Raw genomic sequence first — 9,709 nt, forward strand, 5'->3', positions numbered from 1 at the left:
ATGGACATTGAAAATACTTCTCTCACTGACCTACAACAGGAGATTTTTATTTCAGATGAATATATCAAAAACGGATTCAAAACCCCATGAAAAATGTCATCAATATGTTTGGTGGTGAATGTGTTTACAGGCCTGCAGGACAAGAAGGAGGTGATTCGAGGGGTCTACTCTATTATCGACCAGCTCAGTAGAAACTCACCTCAACACTCTGGAACGGCTCTTCTTCCACCTAGTTAGGTAACAGACTTTCTCCTCCCTCTTTGCACTAGTATCTGCTGTAGCATTTGTACGTCAGGTCAAATCAAAAGGAAATGCAAGAGAGAAGATTCATCCAATAACAGAACATTTCTGTAATGTCCTAACTCTTAAGCCTATCACCTTTAGTAAGAAGTTGGAACCAAACTTCACACATGTATTATACTGCAGTGCCTTCACAAAGTATTTCACCCCTTGACTTTTTCCACATTTTGTTGTTACAGCCTGAATTCAAAATGGTATAAATATTTTTTACGCATCCATCTACACACACTACCCCATAATGAAAAAGTGAAAACATGTTTTTATTTTTTTATTTTAGCAAATGTATTGAAAATGAAATACTCATATGTAATTTACATACAAGACCAGTCAAAAGTTTGGACACACCTACTCATTCAAGGGTTTTCTTTATTTTTACTATTTTCTACGTTGTAGAATAATAGTGAAGACATCCAAACGATTAAATAACACATATGGAATCATGTAATAACCAAAAAGTGTTAAACAAATTCTTTGAAGTAGTCACCCTTTGCCTTGATGACAGCTTTGCACACTCTTGGCATTCTCTCAGCCAGCTCATGAGGTAGTCACCTGGAATGCTTTTCCAACAGTCTTGAAGGAGTTCCCACATATGCTGAGCACTTGTTGGCTGCTTTTTCTTCACTCTGCGGTCCAACTCATTCCAAACCATCTCAATTGGGTTGAGGTTGGGTGATTGTGGAGGCCAGGTCATCTGATGCAGCACTCCATCCTCCTCCTTCTATCTTCTTGGTCAAATAGCCCTTACACAGCCTGGAGGTGTGTGTTGGGTCATTGTCCTGTTGAAAAGTAAATGACAGTCCCACTAAGAGCAAATCAGAGGGGATGACATCGCTTCAGAATTCTGTGGTAGACATGCTGGTTAAGTGTGCCTTGAATTCTAAATAAATCACTGACAGACTCACCAGCAAAGCACCCCCACAGCATCACACCTCCTCCTCCATGCTTCACGGTGGGAACCACACATGCGAAGATGATCCGTTCACCTACTCTGCATCTCACAAAGACACAGCAAAATTTAACATTTGGACTCATCAGACCAAAGGACAGATTTCCAACAGTCTAATGTCCATTGCTCGTGTTTCTTGGCCCAAGCAAGTCTCTTCTTATTATTGGTGTCCTTTAGTAGTGGTTTCTTTGCAGCAATTCGACCATGGAGGCCTGATTCACACAGTCTCCTCTGAACAGTTGATGTTGATGTCTGTTACTTGAACTCTGTGAAGCATTTATTTGGGCTGCAATCTGTGGTGCAGTTAACTCTAATGAAGTTATCCTCTGCAGCAGAGGTAACTCTGGGTAATCCTATCCTGTGGCGGTCCTCATGAGAACCAGTTTCATCATAGCGCTTGATGGTTTTTGCGACTGCACTTGAAGAAATGTTTAAAGTTCTTGACATTTTCCGTATTTTTTTTTTTTTCTTTTTTTCTTTAACCTTTATTTAACCAGGTAGGCCAGTGAGAACAATTCTCATTTGCAACTGCGACACGGCCAAGATAAAGCAAAGCAGTGCGACAAAAAACAACACAGAGTTACACGTGGGATGAACAAAAGTACAGTCAATAACACAATAGAAAAATATACAGTGTGTGCAAATGAGTAAGGAGTAAGGAAAAATATGCCATTAGTAGCGAAGTAATTACAATTTAGCAAAGAACACTGGAGTGATATATGTGCAGATGATGATGTGCAAGTTGAAATACTGGTGTGCAAAAGAGCAAAAAAAGTTAATAAAAACAATATTGGGTTGAGGTAGGTAGTTGGATGGCTATTTACAGATGGGCTATGTACAGCTGCAGCGATCGGTTAGCTGCTCAGATAAGCTGATAATTCAAGTTAGTGAGGGAGATACAAGTCTCCAACTTCATGATTTTCCCAATTCGTTCCAGTCATTGGCAGCAGAGAACTGGAAGGAAGGGTACCAGAGGGGGTGACCAGAGAAATATACCTGCTGGAGAGCGTGCTACGGGTGGGTGTTGTTATGGTGACCAGTGAGCTGAGATAAGGCGGGGCTTTACCTAGCAAAGACTTATAGATGACTTGGAGGCAAGCGGGTATATGTAGCGGGCGCCAGCCGACGAGGGCACACAGGTCGCAGTGGTGGGTGGTATATGGGGCTTTGGTGACAAAACGGATGGCACTGTGATAGACTGTATTGACTGACGTTCATGTCTTTTTAGTAATGGTGTACTGCGTTTCTCTTTGCTTATTTGAGTTGTTCTTGCCATAATATGGACTTAGCCCTATTTGGTAAAAGACTATCTTCTGTATACCACCCCTGCCTTATCACAACACAATGATTGACTCGCTATAAGAAGGAAAATAAATTCCACAAATGAACTTTTAACAAGGCACAACTGTTAATTAAAATGCATTGGTGGTGAAGGTTGAGAAGGTTGAGAGAATGCCAAGAGTGTGCAAAGCTGTCATCAAGGCAAAGGGTGGCTACTTTGAAGAATCTCAAATATAAAACATATTTTGATTTATTTAACACTTTTTGGGTTACTACAGGATTCCATATGCTATTTAATAGTTTTGATGTCTTCACTATTATTCTACAATGTAGAAAATAGTAAAAATAAATGAAAAACCCTGGAATGACTAGGTGTGTCCAAACTTTAGACTGGTACTGTAAGTATTCACACCCCTGAGTCAATACATGTTAGAATCACCTTTGGCAGAGATTACAGCTGTGAGTCTTTCTGGCAAGTCTCTTAAAGATAATTGTATGTGTGGGGTACAGAGATTAGGTAGTCATTCAAAAATCATGTTAAACACTATTATTGCACACAGACTCATGCGACTTATTATTTTTCTCCTGCATTTATTTATTCTTACCATAACAAAGGGTTGAATAGTTATGACTCAAAATGTTCAGCTTTTCATTTTTAATACATTTTTAAAAAAATGTATCTAAAAACATAATTCCACTTGACATGATGGGGTATTGTGTGTAGGCCAGTGACTCAATCTCAATTCAATCTAATTTTAAATTCAGGCTCTAAACCAACAGCATGTGGAACAAGTCATGAGTGTGATGAATACTTCTGAGGCACTGTTTTTGTTTGGTGTATTCTCCAGGATCGCAGGGCAGGAGGACACCAACCGTATGTCGGCCAACGCTCTGGCCATTGTCTTCGCCCCCTGCATCCTCCGCTGCCCGACACCATCGACCCCTGCAGAGTGTCCAGGACATCGGCAAGACCACAGCGTGAGACCACAATCCTGTGCTGCTACTATAGTATCTGCTGCTGCTGCTACTATAGTATCCTGCCTGCTGCTACAATAGTATCCTGCTGCTGCTGCTACTATAGTATCCTGCTGCTGCTTATAGCATCCTGCTGCTGCTACTATAGTTTCCTGCAGCTGCTGCTACTATAGTTTCCTGCGCTGCTGCTACTATAGTTTCCTGCAGCTGCTGCTCTTAGTATCCTGCAGTGCTGCTACTATAGTATCCTGCAGCTGCTGCTACTATAGTATCCTGCTGCTGCTGCTACTATAGTATCCTGCAGCTGCTGCTACTATAGTATCCTGCTGCTGCTGCTACTATAGTATCCTGCTGCCGCTGCTTATAGTATGCCTGCTGCTGCTACTATAGTATCCTGCTGCTGCGCTACTATAGTTTCCTTTAGCTTCTGCTACTATAGTATCCTGCTGCTGCTATAGCATCCTGCAGCTGCTGCTACTATAGTTTCCTGCAGCTGCTGCTACTATAGTTTCCTGCTGCTGCTACTATAGTATTACATAGATGTAGTACTAGACTGTAATGTGACCATGGCTCTTCCTGTTCTAGGTGTTGTGGAGCTCATCATCGGAGAGCAGATGAATAGTACTGCGCCCGGCTGAAGGACATCAACAGTCTGGAGTTTGCCGAGAACAAAGCCAAGTGCAGTGACCCTCATTCGGAGATCAATGTAAAGTCAAAAGTTATAGCTGTTCATCACCACTATCCACAGACTGTATTTGACAAGACATCAACTCCCATCAACTAGCTAACCTATCCTGTTAAAACACTGTTCTTAAATTAAACCTCCAACTAGCTAACTTATCCTGTTAAAACACTGTTCTTAAATTAAACCCTCCAACTAGCTAATTATCCTGTTAAAACACCCTTCTTAAGTCAGCCTACCTTGAACTACCTCCTCTTCACACTAACTCTGTTTTCTCCCATTTAATCCTGCCATTCCCCTTCCTGTCTTTCCTTTCCTAATCCGAAACCTGTACTAATTGCTGTTAGATTTATGACCATATCCCGCAGTACTGTCCCGGTATGTATCCACTCACTGTTACCAAGCCCAGGCTCGCCTAATCTCCAACAATGATGTTGAACTACATACATAAATAAAATAAGTAAGGAGTATACATTTATCAGAAATTAAAATGACAGGAAGGTAGGAGTATTTACACATGGCGCGGAGGAACTCCTCGTATAGTTCAAAKGTCATAAGCGGATTGGGTAAGTCCCGGAGCCACTGCTTGAAGACACTAGCGATAACGTGGATGTTGTAGTCATCCAGGTTCATGTTGTTCACGTCTGTGTGGACAAATGGCCAAAATGTCAGAATGAAACAAGCATMCCGGGTTGAAGTTAGCGTTAGCCTTTAGCCATAGCGTTGACATTTTCATTTGCAAATAGCCATTAGCGTAACTAGGTGCCTCACCCTGGTCTCTGTTAGCATGTATACAGTACCTGTGTCCAGTCCCTGCTTGAGCTCTTTGATCTTATTGGTCGAGCCAGACTTCCTGTAGATGCCCTCGGTGTAGAGGCCGTGCATCTCAATGTAGTTGATGAGCTTCTCCACCACCAGGGGCACTGTCCTCTCCTCGTTGGTCAGACGGGACACCTCCACCCCAAACTGCCTGGACGACAGCTCTGGGTCGTACTGCGCACACACAGACACAAAAAGAGATGTAGGAGCGCATGTGGACACACACACACACACACACACACAGCTTCTACCGAATAAATATCAATGTACGTTGATCTAGTCGTTGTAGCCTTACCTTTTTGCTGCATTTGGTGGTCAACTTCAGGCAGCACTTTCTGTGGCAGGCGTAGCGACACACTGGATAAACACAGCCAGAGAAATACAAGTCAGCACCATTTTCCACGGAAAGACAGTGCCTCCGCATTGTTAACATGGGAKGAAAAACAAAAGGTTATGGCMGCTAACTAACTGMCTACAGGKCTAAGAGACAGATGCARCATTGRCCAGGGAGAAGAAAACATCCTTTCTGACTGCTGCTTGAGAAAACTGTGGAGGATGAGGAGCTGCAGACCACATGAGTCCAGTTGAACACAATCTGATTAGTAGGACATAGGTGAGTCGCTTATTGGCGAATGGGCATGCTGCTAATGAGACTGCACTGACATTTTATTAATGCGCCACGTATGCACGCTGCAGCAACTGAAAGCCGCTAATGCCTGTTTGTGAGGCTGCTTGTAGTACTGCAACCACTTCGGCGGCTGAGACGGATCTGATGCACTTTGACTACCTGAGATTGTACTTCCATGTGGCAAAAGATAACAAGCTCGGAGCCATTCTTTAACAGTTGAAGGTGCGAGTCTCATAGCACAGAGAGATCAAAAAGAAAAGAACTTTTCAAACTGACCTTCTTGGAAAAGGTGGCATCCTATGACGGTGGCCACCTGAAATACCACTGAGCTTCTTCAGTAAGGCATAATCTACTGCATGTTGTCTGTTGAGTTTGCATGGCTCGTTGATGCACTCAAGGTATTATCACAACCTGTCAGCTAAATGGGTGTTGGCTGAATAAGCCTAAATCCACTAATTGATAGGTGTCCCCATTAACTTTCGTGGATATAGTGTACCCTTTGACCTACAGATGTTATTTTTATTCCCAATCATGTGAAATCCATAGATTAAGGCCTAATAAATTAATTTCAATTGACTGGATTTCACTTATGACTGTAAACTCAGGTAAAATATTGGGTTTATATTTTGTCATGTGTAGAAATTAAGTCAAGTTATGCCTCTGTCACAGACTGTGAATTATGCCTGCCTTCCTTTGGCCACTGTACATACTGAAAAGTAACCCCTATCTCTGAATCACTCTGCAAGGAAAAATGTTGTATAAACCTTAGCTCTTTACTCCAACACTTTTGGGATATGAGATCAAATGTTTAATATGAGGCGAGATTTTAGAAATGTCATGGCTTTTATTTGTAGGGTATTTTCCATGATCATACAGTGCAATCTCAGTAAGGTTATTCATACCCTTGAACTTTTCGCACTTTTGTTACGTTACAGCTATATCAGTATTAGCAGTATTCCAATATAGCTTGTTTTTAATTTAATCATCAATCTACACACAATATTCCATAACAGTTTAAAAAAAACATTTTTGCAAAATGTATTAAAAATGAATACCGAATACGTTATGTACATAACTATTCCAGACCCTTTGCTATGAGACTGACATAATTGAGCTCAGGCGTAGACAATCGCGCTGCGTCTCAGTTCATAGCTGCCTTGGATGTTTCTATAAACTTTGATTGAAGTCCACCTGGCGGTAACCAGGAGCAAATTGACTGTCAGGCACATGAAGATGCATTTGATAGGCACACCTGTCTATATCAGGTCCCACAGTTTGAAAAGTGCAATGTCAGCAGCAGAAAGCCAAGCCATGGAGGTGAAGGAATTGTACCTAGAGCCTGCTCGTAGTATCAGGATTTAGATAGTCGGAAAGGCACGATCTTGGGAAACGGGTGGCCAAAAATTGCTCTGCACATATATTCATAATGGTTCCTAAGAGCACAGAAGGTCTCCATAGATTCTGGTTGAAATGAAGACGTTTTAAACCACCAATGACTCTTCTAAGAGCTGGGCTGCCAGTCGCGCCAAATACGGGAGCCCATTATGGTGGAGGATAGGGCTTGGTCAGTTAGATTAGCGTGACGCAAGAACAACGCTGGTCACTCTGAGAGAGTCTGAGTTGCTCAATCTGTGGAGATGGGAGAACAACTTTCCAGAAGTAGAAACCATCTCTGCAGTTCACTACAACATTCAGGGCCTTTATTTGTAGAGTGTGGCCAGTACCACTTAATGCCTATGTATTTACATGGCTAGTAGTTCATGGTAACTACTTTACAATAGTGTCCTTAATGCCATGTATTTACATGGCTAGTAGTTACATGGTAACTACTTTACAATAGTGTCCTTAATGCCTATGTATTTACATGCTAGTAGTTACATGTAACTACTTTACAGTAGTGTCCTTAATGCCTATGTATTTACATGGCTAGTAGTTACATGGTAACTACTTTTACAGTAGTGTCCTTAATGCTATGTATTTAATGGCTAGTAGTTACATGTAATTACTTTACAGTAGTGTCCTTAATGCCTATGTATTTACATGGCAGTAGTTACATGGTAACTACTTTACATAGTGTCCTTAATGCCTATGTATTTAATGGCTAGTAGTTACATGGTAACTCTACTTTACAGTAGTGTCCTTAATGCCTATGTATTTACATGGCTAGTAGTTACATGGTAATACTTACATAGTGTCCTAATGCCTATGTATTTACATGGCAGTAGTTACATGGTAATACTTTACAATAGTGTCCTTAATGCCTATGTATTTAAATGGCAGTAGTTAGCATCATGATTTTGATGTAACCCTCTGTGTTCTCCAGATGGATGATGGGAAGAGTATCCGCTATAAGGACCTGTACGCCCTGTTCGAGCAGATCCTGGAGAAGACCATGCGCTTGGAGCAGAGGGACTGGAGCGAGTCGCCCGTCAAGGTCTGGTCAACACCTTCAAGATCTTTCTGGATGAGTTCATGACCGAGTACAAGCCCATGGACAGCACCATCAGCAAGGTACCACCTCCACCGCTGACCTTCTGTCTGGTGCAATTGATTGTTATTGTAGCCATTGGCTATGTAGCTAAGCATCACACTTGTGTACTGTATGCAGTCTGAGCTAAAACCATGGTTTAGGTGGGCTGGCAGTAATGTTGGAAGCTGGTGGCTAATTCAAACACTGTACTGGTCACATGAAGCCCTTGGCTACTATACTAAGCCCTCTGGAAGAGAGTGTTGCTGGAAAAGAGCATTGTGGTCTTTACGATCTTAGTAATTGGTAAGCTACCAGGGTATTACAGTATTTGTTGTTGTCAGAGCTCTGTTATATTTGGTTGTCTTTCCCAGCAGGTCCCCAAACCGAGCGAAAAAAGAGGAGGAAAAGGATGCAGATATTGTGAGTGCCTGCTCTTACTGTTTTTTAAAACTAGTAGTCAACCATTTTGGTATGAGACTGAAGCCAGACTGATCTTAAAGGTATAGTCAGTGGGGGCCTCCCGAGTGGAGCAGTGGTCTAAGGCACTGCATCGTAGTGTAGCTGTGCCACTAGAGATTCTGGGATCGAGTCCAGATCTGTCGCAGCCGGCCACGACCAGGAGACCCATGGGGTGCGCACAATTGACCCAGGTCGTCCGGGTTAGGGGAGGGTTTGGCCGGCAGGGATGTCCTTGTCCCATCGCGCACTAGCGACTCCTGTGGCGGGCCGGGCGCAGTGCACGCTGACACGGTCACCAGGTGTACGGTGTTTCCTCCAACACATTGGTGGGCTGGCTTCCGGGTTAAGTGGGCATTGTGTCAAGAAGCAGTGCGGCTTGGTTGGGTTGTGTTTCGGAGGACGCACGGCTCTCGACCTTCGCCTCTCCAGAGTCCGTGCGGGAGTTGCAGCGATGAGACAAGACCGTAACTACCAATTGGGGAGAAAAAGGGCTAAAAAAATTGCTATAATAAAAATACAAAATTACAATTAATTTAAAAAAGGTATAGTCAGTGATGCACGAGGTAAACAGAAATATCGGGCCAATTTCCGCACAACTAAAATCATTGAAGCACGAGGCGAAAGTTCTCCGCTGTTTTGTTCCCGCAGCTATCACACTGTCAGATTGAACTGCATCCGTGGACATGCGCAGATACTCTGTGTACTCTGATATTCTGTGAGTGCATCGTCTTGCATTGCACTACTATGCAACATCTGCGTTGCTGCTCGTCTCCATTTAAAACATATTAACGCCTGTCAGCCATGCTTCTATCTGTCGTAACTAGAATACACAGGGCGTCGGAGACTATAGAAAGAATTCATGTCAACATAAACTCTCCTTGGCTCTTTTCTCACCTGCTCTCTGCTGCCACCTACAGGTGAGGAACACAATGGCCACATCTTCAAGCCACCCAGTACAGTATCCCCACCTACTGCGAGTACTGCTCCTCTCTCATCTGGATGATGGACAGGGCCTGCGTCTGCAAATGTGAGTACTTGTGCGCACACACACACACACACAGGCACGCAAGCACACACACACACGTTATTACTGTGCATGTCCTCAGCGGCCCTTTGGCCAAGCCTTGAGCTGTGGCCCCTCCTAACCCA

At 43.0% G+C, this 9,709-nt stretch overlaps 1 pseudogene; it reads right to left on the reverse strand.

The window, feature by feature from the left end:
- The window catches only part of LOC112074534 (unconventional myosin-IXAa-like), a 27,174-nt pseudogene that overhangs the window by 5,686 nt on the left and 11,779 nt on the right, over positions 1-9,709 (reverse strand).

The sequence above is a fragment of the Salvelinus sp. IW2-2015 genome, unplaced genomic scaffold, assembly GCF_002910315.2.
Source record: "Salvelinus sp. IW2-2015 unplaced genomic scaffold, ASM291031v2 Un_scaffold2673, whole genome shotgun sequence".
In the NCBI taxonomy this organism is placed as follows: Eukaryota; Metazoa; Chordata; class Actinopteri; order Salmoniformes; family Salmonidae; genus Salvelinus; species Salvelinus sp. IW2-2015.